This window comes from Ovis canadensis, chromosome 2 (assembly GCF_042477335.2).
Source record: "Ovis canadensis isolate MfBH-ARS-UI-01 breed Bighorn chromosome 2, ARS-UI_OviCan_v2, whole genome shotgun sequence".
NCBI classification, from domain to species: Eukaryota; Metazoa; Chordata; class Mammalia; order Artiodactyla; family Bovidae; genus Ovis; species Ovis canadensis.
Genome location: NC_091246.1, coordinates 157,893,418 through 157,916,500, shown reverse-complemented (window position 1 = coordinate 157,916,500; position 23,083 = coordinate 157,893,418).

Sequence of the window (23,083 nt, the reverse complement as noted above, 5' to 3'; positions counted from 1 at the left end):
CCTGGAGGAGGGCACAGCAACCTACTCCAGTATTCTTGCCTGGAGAATCTCATGGACAGAGGAGCCTGGAAGGCTACAATCCATGGGGTTGCACAGAGTCAAACACGACTGGAGGAACTTAGCACACACACGAGTTTTTTATTTGGCTTAAGCAGAGACTTTGTTGAGGAAAATGCAAAAGAATATGGTGACAAATACGGAACAAGCCAACAAATGACTTAATGTATGATAACATTATAATAGATGCTATGAAGGAAGCTAGAGAACTAAGAAAGAAAATAACAATGTGTTGAGATTTACTTTGTTTAGTTTTAAGAGGGCTTTCTGAGGAGATGACATTTCAGGGAGGTATGAAGGATAAGGGGAAGCCATGGTTAAAGACACAATGGTGGGAAAAGGGTGTGTGTCTGAGAATGGAAGTCAGGACAGCATAGCTGGAATTTAGTGACAGATTTCACCAGATTGATTCTTAAGTTGAATAGACATAGCTTCGAACCATTGCCTCTCTTAATTACTTCCAATGTCACAAAGTGAGAAAATGCTTATCAGGAACAATTTTATAACTGTCGACATGCCAAAGTATTTGATATACTCTTTTTCAACTTTTCATTGAAAAGCTATATTGGTGGGGTGGGAGGTGGGAGGGGGGTTCAGGATTGGGAACTCATGTACACCCGTGGTGGATTCATGTCAATGTATGGCAAAACCAATACAATATTGTAAATTAAAATAAAGTAAAAATAAAAATTTACAAAAATGAAAGAAAAGCTATATTGGGAACAACAAAAAAAAAGAAGAGCTTATGTCATAAACTATGAGCTGGCCTAGGGAGATAGGAAAAGTAAAAACAGTATGATACAAAGTGATTATTTTGTTCTTCAGTATCATAATTAAAGTAGTACTGATTTAAATGTGTATACGATAAAGACATAATTGGTAGAATTTAAAACAGGAGATCCTTTTAAAATCTCTTTAAAAGACAAAAACAAACAAAATATGGTTGAAATATCAAGAGAGGAAACATACAAAAGAGCAAGGAGGCACAGAAAATAGAATCTATAAAATAAGATAACAGAAGTTAAGACCAATCATATCAGTGATGACAATGTATGTAAATGTGTTGAACTCCCCAATTAAAAGGCAAAGACTCTCAGATTAGAGTATAAAACAACATTGAACAATATGCTGTTTACAAGAGACAAACTTAAAACAAGATGACTTAGAAAGATTATAAATAAAGGGTAGGCTAAGATACATCTGTAAAATGTGAACAAAATGACAACAGAAGTGGCAATATTCATATCAGTCAAAGAAGAATTCAAGATAAAGATTATTAACACTGCAAAGAGGATTTTATTGTATTTATAACAGAAGCAATCTGAATACAGTCATATTCATTATCAAATATATGTGCCAAACAATCAAAATACAAAGGAGAAAAACCCATATAAATAATTTTAACTAAATCATCATCATAGTAAGAGACTTTGATACAACCATATTAATTCATGCCAGAGTAGCTGAATAAAATATAAGAATCTAGAAAATTTGATCCAATACAGTATTGTAAAGTAAAATAAAGTAAAAATAAAAATTAAAAAAACTCATTGAACAATGTATTTAAAAAAATAAATAAAATAAAATCTACAACTTTAAGAAAGAAAATAAACAAGATCTTGTTTTTAAAGTGGCAATAACCTAGGACATAAAGAGAATGAGATAAGTTCTCTAAAGCAGAAATTGTTCAGAATACAATCCAAAACACAGAGAAAATATTGTGAATTATTTTTTTAAGTTTAAACAAAGTATTGCAACATCATAAAAAGTTTAAAACTCATGCCTTAATACAAATTGAGTCAAAGAATGAGCACAGATGAGAACTATAGACTAGAAAACATCAAAAATCATGAAACCAATTAAAGCTAACATTTATGGAGTACTTAAGTGTGATTTGGAGAAGGCAATGGCACCCCACTCCAGTCCTCTTGCCCAGAAAATCCCATGGACAGAGGAGCCTGGTGGGCTGCAGTTCATAGTGTGGCGAAGAGTCGGACACAACTGAGCGACTTCACTTTCACTTTTCCCTTTCATGCATTGGAGAAGGACATGGCAACCCACTCCAGTGTCCTTGCCTGGAGAATCCCAGGGACGGGGGAGCCTGGTGGGCTGCTGTCTATGGGGTCGCACAGAGTCGGACACAACTGAAGCGACTTAGCAGCAGCAGCAGTAAGAGATTTGGGACTTTGCTAAATGCATTCCATGACTTAGCTCATGTGATTCTCACAACAAACCTATGAGGTAAGTAATATTTTATTATTATTTGCTTTCACAGAAAATGAAACTTGGAACTGTTACACAAAAAATATGTAGCAAGTTCCATTGTAGTATCATTAGGGGATGGAATAAAGCTCTAATCAGAAGAAATTATGAAACTTAAACCATTTTACTTAAATTAAAAACTGAAGTTAGAAACAAAGAGAAAAAAGAACTTCCAAAATATAAAGAATAAATAGGTAACAAAGGCAAGAGCAATTACCAAGAAGTTTGAGAGACAAAATGTAAAACCAAATCCAAGATCTTAGTCTTTAGAAAATATGAACACAAAATAGACAAACACCTGACAAATATACACTAGGAAATAAGATGAAGAGCATAACAAATTTGGAGATAAAAAGGGATGTAAAACATGGATGTGGAAACACGGAAAAAAATTAAAATATATGAAAGAACATTATATTCAAGCCCATGAGAATACATTTAAAATTTTAGTCTAATTGAATGAATACTGGAAATATTGACTCTCGATAAGCATACTATATTTGAGTTATATAAGTTTTGCAAAAGCTACCTTGTTTTCAAAAGAGAGAAAGTTTTTCTGGCTTTTTGGAGGGAGGAAAAGTAAGTTCAAAGACTAGTGTGTTTAACAAAACTCCTTTCCTTTCTTTTCTGGGCACAGAAGAGGCTACATGTTTTCAGTCTCTATCATTTAACTTCTGGCCAGTGCAGCATGGGTGTTAGTGTGAAGTCACTCAGGTTTGGAGGTTTGTGATAATAGCTTTTCATGCCCAGTTTATATAGAAGGCTTAGTGGAAGTCTTTCTTTTAAGTTAAATGATGAAAAGGATATAGAATTAATGAAATGGAAATAAAAAGAATTCTAAGCAGAGGAAAGAAATTAAACAAATCTTTCATTTTTCTAGGCCACGGCCTACATACAGGAAGATCAAGAGGTTCAAGTGGCCTCTAGAATTGTAGATGAATGTGCATAAGATGAATGCTCAAACTACCACTCAGTTGCACTCATCTCACACACTAGTAAAGCAACGCTCAAAATTTTCCAAGCCAGGCTTCAATAGTACATGAACCATGAACTTACAGATGTTCAAGCTGGATTTAGAAAAAAACAGAGGAATCAGAGATCAAATTGCCAACATCCATTGATCACTGAAAAATCAAGAGAGTTCCAGAAAAACATCTACTTCTGCTTTATTGACTATGACAAAACCTTTGACTGTGTGGACCCCAACAAACTCTGGAAAATTTGGAAAGAGATGGGTATACCAGACCACCTAACCTGCCTCTTGAGAAACCTGTATGCAGGTCAGGAAGCAACAGATAGAACTGGACATGGAACAACAGACTGGTTCCAAATAGGAAAAGGAGTACATCAAGGCTGTATACTGTCACCCTGCTTATTTAACTTCTATGCAGAGTACATCATGAGAAACGCTGGACTGGAGGAAGCACAAGCTGGAATTAAGATTGCCGGGAGAAATACCAATAACCTGAGATATGGAGATGACACCACCCTTATAGCAGAAAGTGAAGAAGAACTAAACAGCCTCTTAATGAAGGTGAAAGAGGAGAGTGAAAAAGTTGGCTTAAAGCTCAACATTCAGAAAACTAAGATCATGGCATCTTGTCCCATCACTTCATGGCAAATAGATGGAGATGGACTTTATTTTGAGGGGCTCCAAAATCACTGCAGATGGTGACTGCAGCCATGAAATTAAAAGACACTTGCTCCTGGGAAGAAAAGTTACGACCAACCTAGACAGCATGTTAAAAAGCAGAGACATTACTCTGCCAACAAAGGTCCGAATGGTTAAGGCTATGGTTTTTCCAGTAGTCGTGTATCAATGTGAGTTGGACTAAAAAGAAAGCTGAGCACCAAAGAATTGATGCTTTTGAACTGTGGTGTTAGAGAAGACTCTTGAGAGTTCTTTGGACTGCAAGGAGGTTGAACCAGTCCATCCTAAAGGAAATCGGTCCTGAGTATTCATTGGAATGACTTATGGTGAAGCTGAAAACTCCAATACTCTGGCCACCTGATGTGAAGAACTGACTCATTTGAAAAGACCCTGATGCTAAGAAAGATTGAAGGTGGGGGGAGATGGGGACGGCAGAGGATGAGATGATTGGATGGCATCACTGACTCAATGGACATGAGTTTGGGCAAGTTCTAGGAGTTGGAGATGGACAGGGAGGCCTGGCGTGCCGCAGTCCATAGTGTCACAAAGAGTTGGACACAACTGAGTGACTGAACTGAGCTGAACTGAACTGTGCATAAGTGAAGACAGAGGGAGATAAAGCTTTGATTTGTAGTCAGACCATGGGTTTGAATTTTAATCTTAGGACATAGTGAGGCATTGCAGGTCAGTAAGTGAAACATGTCATCACCATAATTACGTATGAAGAAAATTACTCTGGCAAATACTTAAACAATGTAATGGAAAGATAAGTGAAAGAAATAGCTAAAGAAGGAAAGTCCATTGAAAAAACAGAAATCTAGATGAGGCAATGGGGATGGGATCAGTAGGGATGAAGGTAGAAACTGAAAAAAAAGGAGATAGATGCAACAAAAAAATTACTGCAAAAGAATTGATGGGATTTGGAATCATACATAGAAGCAGAGTGACTGAACCAGGAAGAAATTTGGAAATTATCTATTCCCAGTTAGTTGATATGTTAGATAAATGGAAGGTTCAAGCAATTAAATGAGTTGTTCAATGTCCCAGAAGCTGTTATTTTATTAATGAAGCTAAAACCAAGACCAAATTCTTCGAGTTACTAGTTCATTCTTTCCTCTCTACTAACTTGGATATAGGATGTTAGGGGAACAAAAAGAAAATACAAGAAATATCTGGAGTTTTGAACCAAGAGTAGGGTTTTGTCACAAACTAAAATAGGGAACCCAAGAGCTAAGTTGTCTTCTGGTTCTAGTGGGACATGTAACTGAAAGGATCTGTCAAACAGCTAAAAATATATGGCTGGATCTGGAAGTCAAGAACAAAATTATGTTCTGGAAGTCATATTTATAGCTACTATTTGAAGACTAGAAGACAGGAAGATAAAGAAAGGGCAAGAGAGGCAGAAAGGGAAAAGGAATGAGAACAAATGAGAAAGTAGATAACTGAGTACATGTTATTTAGAAGACAGGAAGGAAAAAGGAACTAGAGAAGAATACTAAAGTGTCAGTGACATCAGAAGTGGCAAACAGATTCTAGATGCAGTCCCTCAGGGATGATGGAGAAAGGTTTCGTGTGTAGGGAGAAAGGTTGAAATTTATGACATCTGAGTTCTTTCCAATTCAGAGACTCTGATCAATCATTGTTGCAAAATGTGAAGTGGATTTTGTAAAATTTGACTTTCACATTGCATGTTATGTCTATGCCACTGACTAAGGAATTCATAAATGTAGTTTTCTACATTAACAGTAAATATTAAAACTGCTAGAACTACAAGTTCCTTGGGCACTGTTTTATATCATGGGAGTAGGGGCCAAGTATAAACCAATACACACACACGTGCACACACACATTCACACATGTGTAAGCCATATGGGCCCTTTGATTACTTTGTTGCACTGCAGTGACCTGCAGGTATATGATTTGTGACATTTTCTTCCTGTGTGCTACAACCATTTGGAAAGTTGCTCTTTGAAGAAGGAATAGGTACCTTTTTAATGTGCAAACCATCTACTGCCTGGTTTTAAAGGGTCTGATACACAAAGTATACACAATAAATGTAAATCATTGACAGAAGCTACCAGCAGAATCTGTAAAGAATGAGTGGTCAAAGGTCACTTCAAAATTATTTCAGTACACAGCACCCAAAACAGAGGCAAACCCAATTCAAGGCTGATGTACTAACATAAGCGGGAAACAAAAAAAGAAAATTAATTAAATTTCTTTCTTATCTATAGCCTGAGCACATTTTAACTATTCTCTGAATCATTTCTTTATTTTGGTGCTTGAACATTTTCAGTGTGTTCAGGCCAAATCTCCTCTCTCCTCTGGGATCCCACTGGATTATTCTGTTAGAGGATCTATCACATTGTTTCATATGCAGTTTATCCAACCAGAAGTTCCCCCAATTCTCACCACATTGTGAGTGCACTTAAGGTCATAATAAAAGACAGAAACTTATTTACTTGAAAGTTCTTTCCTCCCTTCCCAAAGCAGAACCTCTTCCCTCTCCCCTTTACAGGTCTTCTCACTATATGGGCATACCCATGGAAGTAGACAGTCCTGCAGGTTCTCCCACCATCTTAGCTATCAGTCTGCTCAGTCGTGTTTGACTCTTTGTGACCCCAGGGACTGTAGCCCATCAGACTCCTCTATCCGTGGGATTTTCCAGGCAAGGACACTGGAGTGGGTTGCCATTTCCTCCTCCAGAGAACCTTCCGGACTCAGGGAATGAACCTGTGTCTCCTGCATTGGCAGGCAGATTCTTTACCACTAGCCCCTCCTGGAAATCCCTCAGGCATCCTTCTGACGGATGCCTTTGTGATAGCAGTCTCTCGGGTCATTCTGCTCCAGGCCGTGTGGTGCTGGATCACCGCCTGTCACCACGCCAGGGCAGTCCAGCTTGCCAACAACCTCAGTCCCTGGGCCCAAGTCTCTGCGGCACTCCTGGCTTATGCTTCTGCATCAATGCTGCTCTCAGCTGCTGCTCAGTGTTTTAGAGCTAGTTCCTGCAGCACCCTGGCATTGCATTCCAGACAGGCCTTGTCTTCCCTTTCACATCTCATTGCCAGGTCACCAAATGAAGTCTTCTGCTCACTGGGTCTCCAGGGCTTGCTAATAAAACAACCAGCTTTTTGGGAGTTCCCTGACTGTCCAGTAGTTAAGATTTTGTCCCTCTACTGCAGGAAATGCAGGTTTCATTTTTGGTAGGGGAACTGGAGACCAGGGTTCAATACCGGGGTTGGGAAGATCCCCTGGAGAAGGAAATGGCAATCCACTCCAGTATTCTTGTCTGGAAAATCCCATGGACAGAGGAGCCTGGCAGGCTATTGCTCGTGGGGGGCACAAAGAATCGGACACGGCTCAGCGACTTCACTTCACTTCACTTCAGGGGAACTAAGATCCCAGATGCTGCACGGCCAAATTAAATAAAATAACAAAACTTCCTTTAAAAAGCAGCTTCTCCATGTTCTGTTCCTTTAGAAAAGCCCCACAGTCCTTCATCCTCAGGATATTAACAATAACTACATTTGTTGAATGTTAACTTATATGCAGAATACATCATGAGAAACACTGGGCTGGAAGAAGCACAAGCTGGAATCAAGATTGCCAGGAGAAATATCAATAACCTCAAATATGCAGATAACACCACCATTATGGCAGAAAGTGAAGAGGAACTAAAAAAACCTCTTGATGAAACTGAAAGAGGAGAGTGAAAAAGTTGGCTTAAAGCTCAACATTCAGAAAACGAAGATCATGGCATCTGGTCCCATCACTTCATGGCAAATAGACGGTGAAACACTGGAAACAGCGGCAGACTTTATTTTTTTGGGCTCCAAAATCACTGCAGATTGTGACTGCAGCCATGAAATTAAAAGATGCTTACTCCTTGGAAGAAAAGTTATGACCAACCTAGATAGTATATTCAAAAGCAGAGACATTACTTTGCCGACTAAGGTCCGTCTAGTCAAGGCTATGGTTTTTCCAGTGGTCATGTATGGATGTGAGAGTTGGACTGTGAAGAAGGCTGAGCACCAAAGAATTGAGGCTTTTGAACTGTGGTGTTGGAGAAGACTCTTGAGAGTCCCTTGGACTGCAAGGAGATCCAACCAGTCCATTCTGAAGGAGATCAGCCCTGGGATTTCTTTGGAAGGAATGATGCTAAAGCTGAAACTCCAGTACTTTGGCCACCTCATGCGAAGAGTTGACTCATTGGAAAAGACTGTGATGCTGGGAGGGATTGGGGGCAGGAGGAGAAGGGGATGACCAAGGATGAGATGGCTGGATGACATCACTGACTTGATGAACGTGAGTTTGAGTGAACTCTGGGAGTTGGTGATGGACAGGGAGGCCTTGCATGCTGCGATTCATGGGGTCGCAAAGAGTCAGACATGACTGAGCAACTGAAATGAACTGAACTGATCTGAACTGAAATATGTGTCTGGATCTTTTCTAAGGGCTTTCAAGATATTGACTCATTTCATCTCTCTACAAAAACTCTCTAATATAGATGCTATTTTGTTGTTGTTGTTGTTTAGTCTCAAAGTTGTGTCGAACTCTTTGCGACTCCATGGACTGCAGCCCACTAAGCTCCTTTGTCACTGGATTCTCCAGGCAAGAATACTGGAGTGGGTTGCTATTTCCTTCTGCAGGGGGTTTTCCTGACCCAGGGATCAAATCTTTGTCTCCCATATTGGCAGGTGGATTCTTTTATCACTGAGCCACCACGGAAGCCTCTTAGATGCTATTATTAACTCCATTCTTCAGTTATAGAAACTAAAGCACACAGAAGCTACTTACCCAAGGACACCCAGCTACCAAGTAACAGAGGCAGAATTTGAACCCAGGCCATCTGGCTCTGGATCTTGTACTCCTAACAGCTGTGCTATTCAGCAGGACTTTGGGTCATTGTGGGTCTCCTAAGAGCCACATGTGTTCCCCTCTAACTCCCAGGCCCTGCTGGTCACTCTGGAATTTCTGTTTAGTCATTGTTTTCCCTCTAAGAAATACTTTCCTAGGAATTTTCAGTCAAACCTCTACAAGGCAGCTCCTCATTCCAATTCAACTCAGTTGATGAGTATATCACCTGCTGTGAAGTCAGAATTCAAGATTTTTCTCAAGAAGTTTCTAGCCTCATGTAAGTCTAGGGACACCCCCACCCTTCATGGGTGGAGCATTGCCTGTCCTACCCTGTTCTCGGGCTCATGAGGAGCCTCCTCTCACTGCTCATAGCCATGACTCCCAGATGGGCTGGGAGAGTCTCCATACTTTGTCTTCTGTGTTCCAGTTGCATGCATAGCATTTAGTAAGCACTCAGAAGGCAATGGCACCCACTCCAGTACTCTTGCCTGGAAAATCCCATGGGCAGAGGAGCCTGGTGGGCTGCAGTCCATGGGGTCGCGAAGAGTCGGACATGACTGAGCGACTTCACTTTCACTTTTCACTTTCATGCATTGGAGAAGGAAATAGCAACCCACTCCAGTGTTCTTGCCTGGAGAATCCCAGGGACGGGGGAGCCTGGTGGGCTGCCGTCTATGGGGTCACACATAGTTGGACATAACTGAAGAAACTTAGCAGCAGCAGCAGCAGCAGTAAAATTTTAACAGACACGTTTAAATGAATTGATTGGGTATTTTGGTTATAATGAGAGGAAAATGTTAAGTAAATCTAGAGTATCAGTTCAAGGCCTACAAAGATGAGTTAAATATTTACTAAAAGCTATGTAAATATTTGCTGTAATATTATTAATATGCAGAAGTGGCATGACTGGCTTTGAAACTCTACTAAGAAGATGTAAGACAAAAATATCACAAACAGAGTTGAACCAACAATGCAGTAAGAAATCAAAAAATGAGTGTACAAGGAAAAGTTTCATATTTCATTGTTTATTATGAATTTTATTTCACAAATTCTATTACTATGGGAGAAATTGGTTCTAGTGAGAAGTTTGAATTTTTTAATACATTTAGAATATTTACAATTCAACTGTAGTTGCCACTCTGCTCCAAACAGTAAAATGCCAATATACAAACACGTGTCTTAGAATGTGTACAGAAAGAATTGTTAGCCCCAAGCCCCCAGTAGAAACTGCTGTCTGTATGTCCTATTGCCTGTACTTGAAAAACACTAATAGAGGCACGTGGAAAGTGCACATGACACCGGCTTCCTCTAAAAACAGAGGAGCATAAAGCTGTGTCTGTTTCTAGGGTTTCAGGAACCTTGTCTCTGGCTGTAAAAATACTTTCTATAGTTTATTCCCATTTCTCCTTCAAATATGCTTTCCTCATGTTATTTGTTAGTTGCTACATTAGTTTTCTTTTGTGCAGCAACAGATTACCATAAATGCTAGCTTAAAACAGCATAAATGTATTCTTACAGTGCTGTAGGTTTGACGGAGCTCACCAAGCGTCAGCATTACTGTTTTCCTTTCTGGAGTCTCCAGGGGAGGATCCATTTCCTACTTATTGGGGCTGTGAGCAAAATTCAGTATTTTGTCATTGGGTGACCAAGGTCTATATTCTCTTGTTGCCTATAAAGTGAGGGTCTTCCCCAGGTTCCAGAAGCTAACCACATTGCTTGACTCACAGAATTTTCCTTCACATTCAAAGCTCTTCTTTCTCCCTCTTCCCTTTTTAAGGACTATCTAAAGCTATGACATAAAGCTATGACAAAGTTGGCATTAAAAGGCAGAGACATCATTTTTCCAACCAAGGTCTGTATAGTCAAAGACATGGTTTTTCCAGTAGTCATCTATGGATGTGAGAGTTGGACCATAAAGAAAGCTGAGTGTCGAAGAACTGATGCTTTTGAACTGTGGTGTTAGGGAAGACTCTTGAGAGTCCCTTGGACAGCAAGGAGATCCAACCAGTCCATCCTAAAGGAAATCAGTCCTGAATATTCATTGGAAGGACTGATGCTGAAAGTGAAGCTCCAATACTCTGGCCACCTGATGCAAAGAACAGACTCCCTGGAAAAGATCCTGATGCTGGGAAAGATTGAAGACAGGAGGAGAAGGGGATGACAGAGGATGAGATGGTTGGATGGCATCACCAACTCGATGGACATGCGTTTGAGCAAGCTTTGAGTGTTGGTGATGGACAGGGAAGTCTGGCATGCTGCAGTCCATGGGATCACATACAGTCAGACATGACTGAGCGACTGAACTGACCGACTGATTATGCTTAGATCAAGTCCACTTACATAAATCCAGGATGAGCTCCTCATTTTGAGTTCTTAACCTTAATCATATCTGCAAAGTCCCTGTTTCCATGTAATGTGACACATTGGCTGGTTCTGGGTATTATAGCATAGATTTCTTTGTGGGGGATGGTCCTGCCTATCAGACGTGGACACCAAGGATCCTTGATAGCAAAGGTCATATTATCTCTATACCTATAGTATCAGGCTGCATCACCTTCATATCTCCATGTAATTGCTTTGCATGTTTCCCAATATTACAGAAATGCATTTGGGTTCATATATATATATATATTTTTTTTTTACTTAAAAGCCAGAGTTGTGTGATGCCCTTGGTGGCATAGCCTGTAGTTCAGCATTTGCACGTTTACTTTGGTTGCTTAGGCACAAAGAAGACATTTTTATTCATCAATGTGTTCGAGATTGTGATCTTTAAGTGGAACTGTGCAAACAACCACAAAGTCTTAATATCACCCTGGAAATGCAAAAAGTTGATCTTTATTCTCAGACTTTAAATTGCTTATCAGACCCTATAAAAGACAAAGTAAAGACAATAAAAACAAACATTGGGCATTGTTATGGAAAACCAAGAGAAAAGAAAATCACCACATAATTTTGTCAGCAAACATTACTCTGAGATTCATCTATGGACTCATTTTTGAGTGATTGCTTTCTCCTTTCACTGCTAGGTCCTATTTCCCTACACAAACCATTAATTTAGAAATATAAATAAGGCTTTGGAAGCCATTCTTATAGCATCAGAGAAAAATGGGAGAAAAATAAAGAAAATAAAAACTAAACCTGCTTAGATAATTACAACAGGAAAGTCATGAATTAAGAATGGTATTAAAAACAAAAATATGGATCCCAATGTACAGCACCATTCCAGTCTTTATTCTAGGCTGTATATTTTTTATATCAACCTGAGCAATTCTATTTCTTATCAAGTTGTCTGTGATCAGGAGATGCTCCTTAAAGTGAATATTTATCTATGCTTGCATTATGTCAAGATTTCCCAAGCTGATTTTTGAATAAAACACAATTGCTCCGTGCATGTACCTAGGGATTCCTCTTCTAAGAAATACAACTATAGGGAAACTCAGTGTTTCCCCAGTTTACTGAACTATAGCACTTTTTATTTTAATAAGTAAAATGAATAGCTAAAAAAATTATTGGATATAGTAGAAGACAGCAATTTATTGTTTGAATAAGGGAGTGGTATGATGAAAGTAAAGTTATGGTAGATTAATCTAGTACAACTGTGGGATAGATAGGAAGTAAGAGAGTTGATTCAAGGAAGCCAGATCAGAGAACATTGCAGTTAATATATAAGGGCTTGATTTAGTATAGAAGGCATAAAAATTAAGCATGTAGTCATGAATCTAAAAGACTCATATCCACGGTGGGCTGTTTCTGTCACTAAATCAGATTTCACTTGTTTTACTCTATCAGCTATGTCAGTGCTTACTTGACTCTAAGCTATCATTTAGAAAAGTGTATTTCTCTCTCTCTTCGTCCACCCCCAACCTCACTCCCCCACCCCGCCCACCATCCCCTCCAGGTAGAATTTGATCTGACTCATATAATCATGCTCCCTAAGTTGGCTGCAATGTAGAGGATTACACAGACTGTGCTAGAAGCCATACCATGTGTCTGATATGCATTTAATAAACTGATTTCTCTTGATAAGTCCTTAGTTCTGTATTTTACCTGCATTCCTTTGCAAAGGGTTTTTAAACTCTTAAGAGAAGTTTCAATTTGATGCTGAACAAAATAAGTATTCATGAAGACTGTTGGGTAGAAAATTTCTTTTCTTTTCACATTTTCTTCATTTATCATTCTAAGAAAACAATGAGACAACATGCCTTTATATTTTACTTTTTCTGTAGTCTCTTGTCCCAATAGGCATTTTTTCTGTCATGAAACATCTATGGAATGGACAACTATAAATATTTTTCAGCTGGAATCAAGAAGTGTAAGATTGTCCATAAAATAAAAATCCTGAGGCAGTTTTGGTTCTCTCTAGTCAAAGCTGCTCTTAATCCAAGCTATTACAGAAACAAGAATTGAAAACAATAAGAATCAATTTTGGCCTACAGATACATTTTGTTGGCAAAAATATTTTTAAAAATTTATATGTGAATATCTTTAAGCAGAACACAAGTTTTCTATTTTACCATAGTCTTCACCAGTCCCCCAGAGAAGGCAATGGCACCCCACCATTCCCCATCACTTAGCTTCCATCATGGGATTGCTTCAATCACTGAATTTGTTTGCCTGGTCACTGAAGATATATGAATAGCAAACTCTGTTAAAGACTCCTCTTTACATTTAAATTCCTTTAAAATCAGTTTACTGGACACAAAATAATTTTCAAAAATATGGTACTAGACACACAGCAGAATATGATGAGGCTAAAACTTGAAGTCTTGCCTTCATAGTATATATAAAAAAAGAAAACTCTATCTTGTAGAACCATTCTAAACTGCTCTTTAAACACTGCTATTCTATATTATTTTGTGCCATAAAGTAAAACCTGCTTAGAATAAAGACATGGATTTGAATCTGAACTTTGACACTTTCTACCTATGTGATCCCAGTCAATTATAACTTTACTTAAGCTTCACAGATAATGCTGAAAGTTTCATCAATCATGCAAGAAATATTTAATAAACAGTCAAAGTTTTGAGCAGAAGGAAATGTGAGACTCAAGAGGAAACACGGGCCAGCACTGAAGGAGTCCACTGGCCTTGCCAAAGCATCACATTTCATAGTTGGATGTTGCAGCAATCAAGAGCCATAGTGAAGTACCAGAGCCCTGGGAGAGGACGTAATGATTCTGGGAATCTGTATGGGGGAGCAGAACAGTAAGGAATATAAACACTAAGGGGTGGGCAATGGTGGGAAATGTTTCCAAAGGAAGTGAGGAGCAGCTAAGATTGGGGAAAATAGGAAACGGCAGTCATAGGAAAACAGAGAAAGAGAAAAGTATAAAGGAAGTGTTTGGCCACATAAATGCTCCTCAAGGATCAGATGAAAGGGACTAGAAAGCTACCTTCTTATCAAGAACAGAGTGATGGTATGAGATACTGACAATACAAGATGAGAGTAGAGTTGAGGCAAAGACAATGGAAATGTAAAACAAATCTCACAAAAATCCAATAAGTAAAAGAGAGAAAGATAAAAAGCTTTAGCAAGGCATGTTGGTTTATAAAAGATTTACTTAGTGGAAGAGATTACATATACCCTTGTATTGGAAAAGCCACACTAATTTCCTCCCTTACTCTTACATTCACAATACTTCTGCCACCAGATGTGTGGGTTATCTACGTGAAGCAGTTCTGACACTAAATGCCTGGAGTTAATGCAGGTCAGATTAAGGACACAGTCTCACAAAACTGCCTACCACTTCAGATGCCAGCCTCAAGCAGTATGTCTCTAGGTTATCTACAACTTCTGCGTTTGCTACAAATCAGAGGTTCCTATAAACCCCTCTTGTGTGTGTGTGTATGTTAGTTGCTCAGTTGATTCTGATTCTTTGGGACTCCATGGACTGTAGCTGACCAGGCTCCTCTCCATGGGATTTTCCAGGCAAGAATACTGGAGTGGGTTGCCATTCCCTTTTTCAGGGGATCTTCCTGATCCAGGGATCAAACCCGGGTCTCCAGCATTGCAGACAGATTCTTTATCATCTGAGCCACCAGGGAAACCCCAAACCCCCTCTTGGATTCTATAATTTTCTAGAACAGTGCAAAGAACTCAGGGAGACATGTTTACTGGTTTATTATATAATAATCAATATGATGAAGGATATAGTTGGACAGTCTGTTGAAGAGGGCAAGGTCTGGAAATACCCTAAGTGCAGGAGCCTCTGTCCCTGTGGAGTTGTGTAGACCGTCCTTCTAACATATACATGTATATTCACCAGTCTGGAAGCTCTCCAACTCCTGTACTGTAGGGAATTTTATGGAGGCTTTATCATTAATTCAGTTTCTAGCTCCTATTCCTTTCCTAGAAGATGAGGATGATGGTAAGAAAGTTCCAACCTTCTAATCATAGTTTAGCCTTTCTGATAACCAGTCCCCATCCTGAAGCCATCCTGGAGTTCACCAAAAGTCCTGGCATTGGAATAAAAGACAATCCTATCACTTCAGAAATTATGGGTTTTAAGAGGCCAGTGTTAGGAATTAGGCTCACCTGTTAGCTGTCAGTACCATTCTTCACCCTTACCCTACTCATCTTTACATCACAGGGAACAATATTTCAGGCTCTCCTACTAGTTGGTTTCTATTAGGTTTAACTCATGGGAAGCACTGGTGGAAGACAGGAGGGGAGGGGGACAAGTCAGGGTTCTGATGATTCTTTGGTGTCTTTATCTGCTTTCTCCCTCCCTCCATGTCCATCTTCTAGAGGTGATATCCCCAGCAGTGGACACTTTTCTTCTTTGGCTCCAGGTCCTGCTAGAGAGTCCCTCCCATGGTGCCCACACCATCTACCAGGCAGGCTCAGATCTTGGGCTCTGTTACACTACCTCCTATTTTTGACTCCCCAGCCTTGTAAACGCAGACACTTCTGGGTGTGTCTGAGCCTTAGGTGCCTCTCCCCATTTCCTTAACTTTCCATTACTTGTATAACCAATTACTTGTATTGAATTTTCTCTGCTTATGTTATCTACGGTAGTTCCTGATTTTTCTCATCATATTCTAACTGAAAAAAGGCTAAATCAATTTGAGGCATACTAATGGATTGATAGAAATAGAGAGACCAGATTAAGAGTAGTAGTCTTGTGTTCTGCAGAGATCAAACCACACTTAGATTCTTTGCTTTAGCTCATTTGAAGAAAAATATCTCTAAACAGGATATCTGGAATAAGACAGACTCTAATTATGAGGGATATAGAAACCTCATTACATCAGGCAAAATAAAAGAACTTGTGAGCATAGTTATAGGAATCACCTTGAATGTGACTATTGAAAGTGTGGTCACACTGAAGGAAAAAACAGACATATTTTATGTTTTACATTGTGAAATGAGGAGGATCTGATTATGAAGAATCTTTCAATAAATAAAAATGAATGGACTGCCCCATGAAGTTTGTGTTTTTATTCATTAAAAATGACCAAGAAAAGGTTGTGAGGCCATTTTCAAGAGAGTCCTGTACTAGTGCTGGGCTGTACTGGGTGATGCGTAAAATTCTTTCCAAAGTGAAAAGTACATGGCATTCAGTATCGACAGCACAATCCATGAAAGAAATAGTAATTGTTTAACAATTTAAAAATTCTCTAAGAAAGGCAATGTCTAGAAAATGAGAAGCCACAGATTGGGAAAAAATGGTTGTCAAAGACATATGTGATAAAGGACTTTATCCAAAATATACAAGGAACTCTTAAAATTTAACAATGAGAAAATGAACAGCCAGATTTTTAAATGGCCCAAAGACCTTAACAGACCCTTCACCAAAAGACATACAGATTACAAATAAATATTATGAAAAAGCACTCCACATCATAAGCCATCAGGGAAATGCAAATTAGAACAAAAATGAGGCATTATTACATACCTATTACAAAGGCCAAAATCCAAAACACTGACAACATTAAATGCTAATGAGGATGTGGAGCAACAGGAACATTCATTGCTGGTAGGAACAGAAAATGGCACAGCCACTTTGGAAGATAGTTTGGTAATTTCTTACAAAACTAAACAGACTCTTACTTACCATAAGATTCAGCAGTCACACTTCTTGATATCTACCCAAAAAGGTTAAAAACATATATCCAAAAAACACATGTACACAGATATTTATAGCAGCTTATTCAGAATTGCTAAAACTTGAAATCAGCAAAGATGTTCTTCAATAGGTTAATAGATACGCAAACTGTGGTATATCCAGACAATGGAATAGTATTCAGCACTAAAAAGAAATGAGCTATATAGCCATGAAAAGGCAAGGAGGAAATTTAAATGCATATTGCTAAGTGAAAATAGCCAGTCTGAAAAGGCTATCTACTGTATAATTTAAACTATATGACATATTGGAAAAGGCAAAATTACAGAGACAGTAAAAGATCAGTGGTTGCCAGCGACAGGTAATATATGGCTTACCCAGGTCTCTGCAACCAGATCAAATATAGTAGCACAATGAGAATGCAGTACCATGAATCCCTAAAATTTCCTCATTTTAAAGATACCTATTTAAGTCAACCAAATTCAAGTCCATCCACCCATTTCCAAAGCATCTCACAGTTAGCAATTTACATTTGCAAGAAGACTAAGATATGGCTCATTTTATATCATGTTCCTCTCAAAATAAGCTCTGTCAACTTGTGGTATGCTATCTGAGTGGAAATTATCAAGAAGATTGCTATTTCAATAGGACTGATATTTGCCCATCTGGGAAGATGCATATCACAACAGTTCGCTGATAGACATATTTTGATATAAAATCTAAATCGTGTTTTACCTCTACAGATTTTTTCACCTCGCTTTCTTCTTGATTTTATCTCAAGTATTTTGAAAATGTTCCAATTTTGACATCAATCCAATTGCAGAGAACTCTAGCATAAAATGAGGAAAAGATACGTGAAAAGAACAGCATTAACCATACAAAACATATTCATGCTACATGTAAAGCAATCAGAGAAAACATGCTTACATACCTAAGATATGCAATCTAACGTGTGAGACATTCTATTTAATAAAGGAATAAATTTTTAAAATTTATGCTGGTCACTTACATATTTGCTTTTTCTTTTGGCCATACCACACAGCATGCAGGATCTTAGTTCCCCTAAGAGGAACTGAACCCGTGCCCCATATATGGAGGTACAGTGGCAATGTGGCACAGTGGCCCCCTCATGGCAGTCTAGAGGTTAGGACTCCATGGTTAGTCATGGAGTCCATGGAGTCCTAACCACTGGACCACCAGGGAATTCCCTTACATATTTGCTTTTAACAATAACTAGAATTTAAATGGCATCTAATCACTGTATTTTCCATGCTGAAACAAAAAAAGAAATTCTTGTGTATCAACTGCAGTAAACATAGCTATTATTTCTGTTTTTCTTGATACCTTTATTATAAATGTCTTTTTGCTTTGAGCCAACCCATAAATAAAAATAAAGTATTTCTATATATAGTATTAATAATGCTGCATGATAAAATCACCTCAACACCAATGGCTTAGGATAATAAGCCTTTACTTAGCTTGCAAGCCTTCACATCAGCAGATCAAATTAAACTGCTGGGCTGGTCTTGGTTGGGCTTACTCACACATCTGGTAGATAGCTAGCTAAAGTCACAGTAGTGACTAGGTTATTTGTTTTTCATCATTCAGGAAGCTAGTTTGAGCATATTCTAAAGCTGCAAGCAGAGACGAAGAAAAAAATGGAAACTTGCACATGTGTTTCCAAGACTCCCTCGCCTCAAGACAGCCACCAACCCACTGGTCAAGGAAGTCACGCAGCCAATTTCAGAGTCACTGTTGAGGGTATAAGTAACTTGTGTGGGTACAGCATAGCTGGATAGATTGGGGCCATTGATTCCACATAAAGCAAATCAAGAACATGTTCTTAGGTACACAGTTTATGCAATCCGTGTACTAACCAATCTATTGGTACGTGTAATAACCAATCTAACAAAGGGGTAGATGTATCCCTTTATCTGTGCTAAATGTTTAAATTAAAGACTTAGATCCCATCTATTTACAATATTTTCCTTGACAGAAACCTTAAAATATTTCATATTTACCATTTGCTAATTAGCTTAGTTATCTACTTTTACTCTATTGTAAAAGTCTTTTCCTTTCAGCTCAATGAATAAATAAAAATTTAAACACCTTGTTGGTGTGCTGTTGGTTTTGCTGAAGAGCTTCTATTCTTGAATCAAGAGGCTGACTGTTTATTTCCATGAGTCAAAATGAAAATTTTAAGCATATTAAATTGTCCACTGTTCATGGTTGGATCTTTGGCAAACAATGCAACAATTTAAATATGGCTGTGGAAATGGTTACAGCTGATGACACAGAGAATTATTCATCATCAGCTCGTGCTTTCTGTTCTTTATCTCCTACTCCTCAGGAATATTGGAAGGACGGCTGCTGAAGCTGAAGCTCCAATACTTTGGCCACCTAATGTGAAGAGCCGACTCATTGGAAAAGACCCAAATGTTAGGAAAGGTTGAGGCCAGGAGTACAAGAGGGCAACAGAGGATGAGATGATTGGACGGCATCACAGATTCAATGGACCTGATTTTGAACAAACTCCAGGAGCTAGTGAAAGACAGGGAAGCCTCGTGTGCTGCAGTCTATGGAGTCGCAAAGAATCGACACTGAAGCTGCTGAACAACAAACTCAGGAATAAGACTGATCAACATTAACTGACCATATCTGAAAGAATAAGTAGTCATGAGCCCCTCCCCCTTTACCAAATACTTTTTAAAAAATTTAAGAATAAACAATCCAAGTAACTTTTGTTATCTACTAAACCATAATTTTTAAGGGTTCACACAAACCAGTACCTCCTCAAACTTCTGAAGCAATTGAACAGGTTATATTACAAAAAGTAGGCAAAAACTACTAAAGGTCTTTTTTTCCACCTTCAAAGTGGTTCTTCAGAGAAGATTCACAGTAATAGATAGAAACCAAAAGACTATTTCATGTGAAATTTCCCTTTTGCTTTATTTTCCTGCATTCAAAAGAATACTCATACATTGGCATGAATATCACTTGTCTCATTATAAACAAGTATCCAAACAAATGATCACATTTTAAAACAACAAAGTGTGTACAAAGATCAGTCTTCTGGAAAATGTTTAAAAGAGAGTGTGGATTTTTCCATTTACAGAAGCCTTATTGTTTATTCCTCTCCACATCTGCTGTTCATTTGAGTGACTTCCCAACAATTCAGTGAATAAAGGTGCCAAAATGTTGCTACTAGTAATTCTCAAGAATCTTCTTTCTTTGCTTTTAATAAAAGGTCTTCAAATACATAGAAAATTACTTAGTTTCATGTGGACCAGGACTCTTAACTACAAATCCTTAGTTTTGGTGAACCTATTTTGTGAAAATATGATGCATTGACATTTAGGGGGATTTAATCCCTACAGTGTTTAGTTTGTACTGTCGGAGCAGCAAAACCCAGGAAATGAGGACCAGTTCAACCTGGGTGTCACCAAGATTGCTATGAAATTTAGCAACTTCTCTAAGTCCTAGTTTTCTCATCTGCCTATAATTTTTATAACCATAATTGCGACATAAATGTCTCAAGGAAGCTTACTTACTGAAAAAAGAAGGCAGGAAAGAAGAGAGGGAGAGATGGAAGGAGAGAGGGAGAGAAAGAGAATGAAGGAAAGGAAGAAAAAGTTTGTAAAAATTCATTCAGTAAAAGACAGCATTTTGTAACACAAATTCCAAACTCCGTAAATGTAGATTTTTGCATTTTGATTTTCCTGAAAAGAGGCACACCTATATTTCTAGAATAAACAACGACAAAACTTTCCTAGTTTGGGGGCTGAAAATATGAAAGTGATGATGTTTTTGTCCCACTGGCGCAGATGCTTTAAAAGAACCTCCTACTTCTTAATCCCTCTCTCCCTATTTTTGCCAAGCTCTCTGGAAATCTGAGTCTTGGACACCTTCCAATCCCACGTCTCATCCATCTGCCTGCCCCAGAGGAAGACATTCCGCAGGCTCTTTCCTTTACTCTATGAATGATTCATGTGTTAAAATCTTAAATACTAGCCGAACCATGAACCTAATAGCTTGAAAACCTGATCTGACGTCAAGGAAATGTGTTTTAGGTCCATGCTTCTAAAATTGGTTGTTGATCCTTGTTCCATCCAGAACCAGAAATTTCTGTATTAGGTAAGCAGAAGGCATGATTTTTTTCCCCTGAGATTCACATTTCTGATGAGGCCGTCAACTCTGATATCAAACTGAGCCAGTGGGCTTTTGTTGACCACAATATATTTATGTTTATGCTAGGAAAAGAAAGTGGTAAATTAATTCAATTATTTTTCTCCAGGAAAAATAAACCATACTGAAAAAATCACTTTCACCATGTATAGCAAAATTACAAATTAAAACACATCTAGGAATTTCTTTGGAGGGAATGATGCTAAAGCTGAAACTCCAGTACTTTGGCTACCTCATGCGAAGAGCTGACTCATTGGAAAAGACTCTGATGCCGGGAGGGATTGGGGGCAGGAGAAGGGGATGACAGAGGATGAGATGGCTGGATGGCATCCCTGATGCAATGGTTGTTAAGTCTGAGTGAACTCCTGGAGTTGGTGATGGACAGGGAGGCCTGGCGTGCTGCGATTCATGGGGTCAAAAAGCGTCGGACACAACTAAGCGACTAAACTGAACTGAACTGAGGGAGAGTTGGTAACTAAAAAGAGTAGACAAGTAAGAATGATCCAACTAGAGTGTATACCCAGTAAAGGAGGCTGCCTTATTTAGTAGCAGGTCAATGATTTTTCTCTGGACACATGGAACTAGAGGTCCCAGAACTTCCAGAACTTGAACAGAAGCTAGTAATCTTTATTCTCACTTGAAATCTCTCAAGTTTAAATTTTGGCTATTAACTAAGGCAAATGTGAAGACTGTATGGGCTTCCCTGGTGGCTCAATGATGAAGAATCTGTCTGCAATGCAGAAGACCCAGGTTCACTCCCTGGGGCAGGGAAATCCCCTGGAGGAGGAAATAGCAAACCACTTCAGTATAAGCCAAAGTCCAGTGAAGACTGCATAAGCCAAGCATGCACATCTGTAGGGCAGATGTGACCTGTTCTGCCAAGCAGCCTTCCACCTATAGCTTACTTCCTGTTATTTCATTTAAAGGTGTTTTAAATGTTGCGTTGTTGTTTAGTCGCTAAGTTGTGTCCAACCCTTTTGCAACCCCACAGACTGTAGTCTCCCAGACTCCTCTGTCCATGGGATTCTCCAGGCAAGAATACTAGAATGGGTTGCCATTTCCTTCTCCACAGGATCTTTCAGACCGAGGGATCAGTCCCGCATCTCCTGTATTGCAGGTAGATTCTTGACTGTTGAAGCACCAGGGAAAACCTTAACATTATAGAGGAAAAATTAAACAGAGCCCAGATTCTTCAAATCATCAGTAAAACTCTGTTGCAAGACTATAAAATGGTGAGAAAAGAAAACATTTACTTTGTGGAATAAGGAGAGAGTACAGGTCTCCTGTGATGGCCATGAGTTAATATCTTGGCTTCACCATCTGCTGGCTGAGGCAACAAGAGAATGTGATCTAAACTCTCTAAACTTCAGTTTGCGAAATGGTGCTAATGATGAAAGTGAAAGAGGAGAGTGAAAAAGTTGGCTTAAAGCTCAACATTCAGAAAACTAAGATCATGGCATCTGGTCCCATCACTTTATGGGAAATAGATGGGGAAACAGTGGAAACAGTGGCAGACTTTATTTTAGGGGGCTCCAAAATCACTGCAGATGGTGATTGCAGCCATGAAATTAAAAGACACTTACTCCTTGGAAGGAAAGTTATGACCAACCTAGATAGCATATTCAAAAGCAGAGACATTACTTTGCTGACTAAGGTTCGTCTAGTCAAGGCTATGGTTTTTCCAGTGGTCATGTACGGATGTGAGAGTTGGACTGTGAAGAAGGCTGAGCACCAAAGAATTGATGCTTTTGAATTGTGGTGCTGGAGAAGACTCTTGAGAGTCCTTTGGACTGCAAAGAGATACAACCAATCCATTCTGAAGGAGATCAGCCCTGGGATTTCTTTGGAAGGAATGATGCTAAAGCTGAAACTCCAGTATTTTGGCCACCTCATGCGAAGAGTTGACTCACTGGAAAAGACCCTGATGCTGGGAGGGATTGGGGGCAGAAGGAGAAGTGGACGACAGAGGATGAGATGGCTGGATGGCATCACTGACTCGATGGACG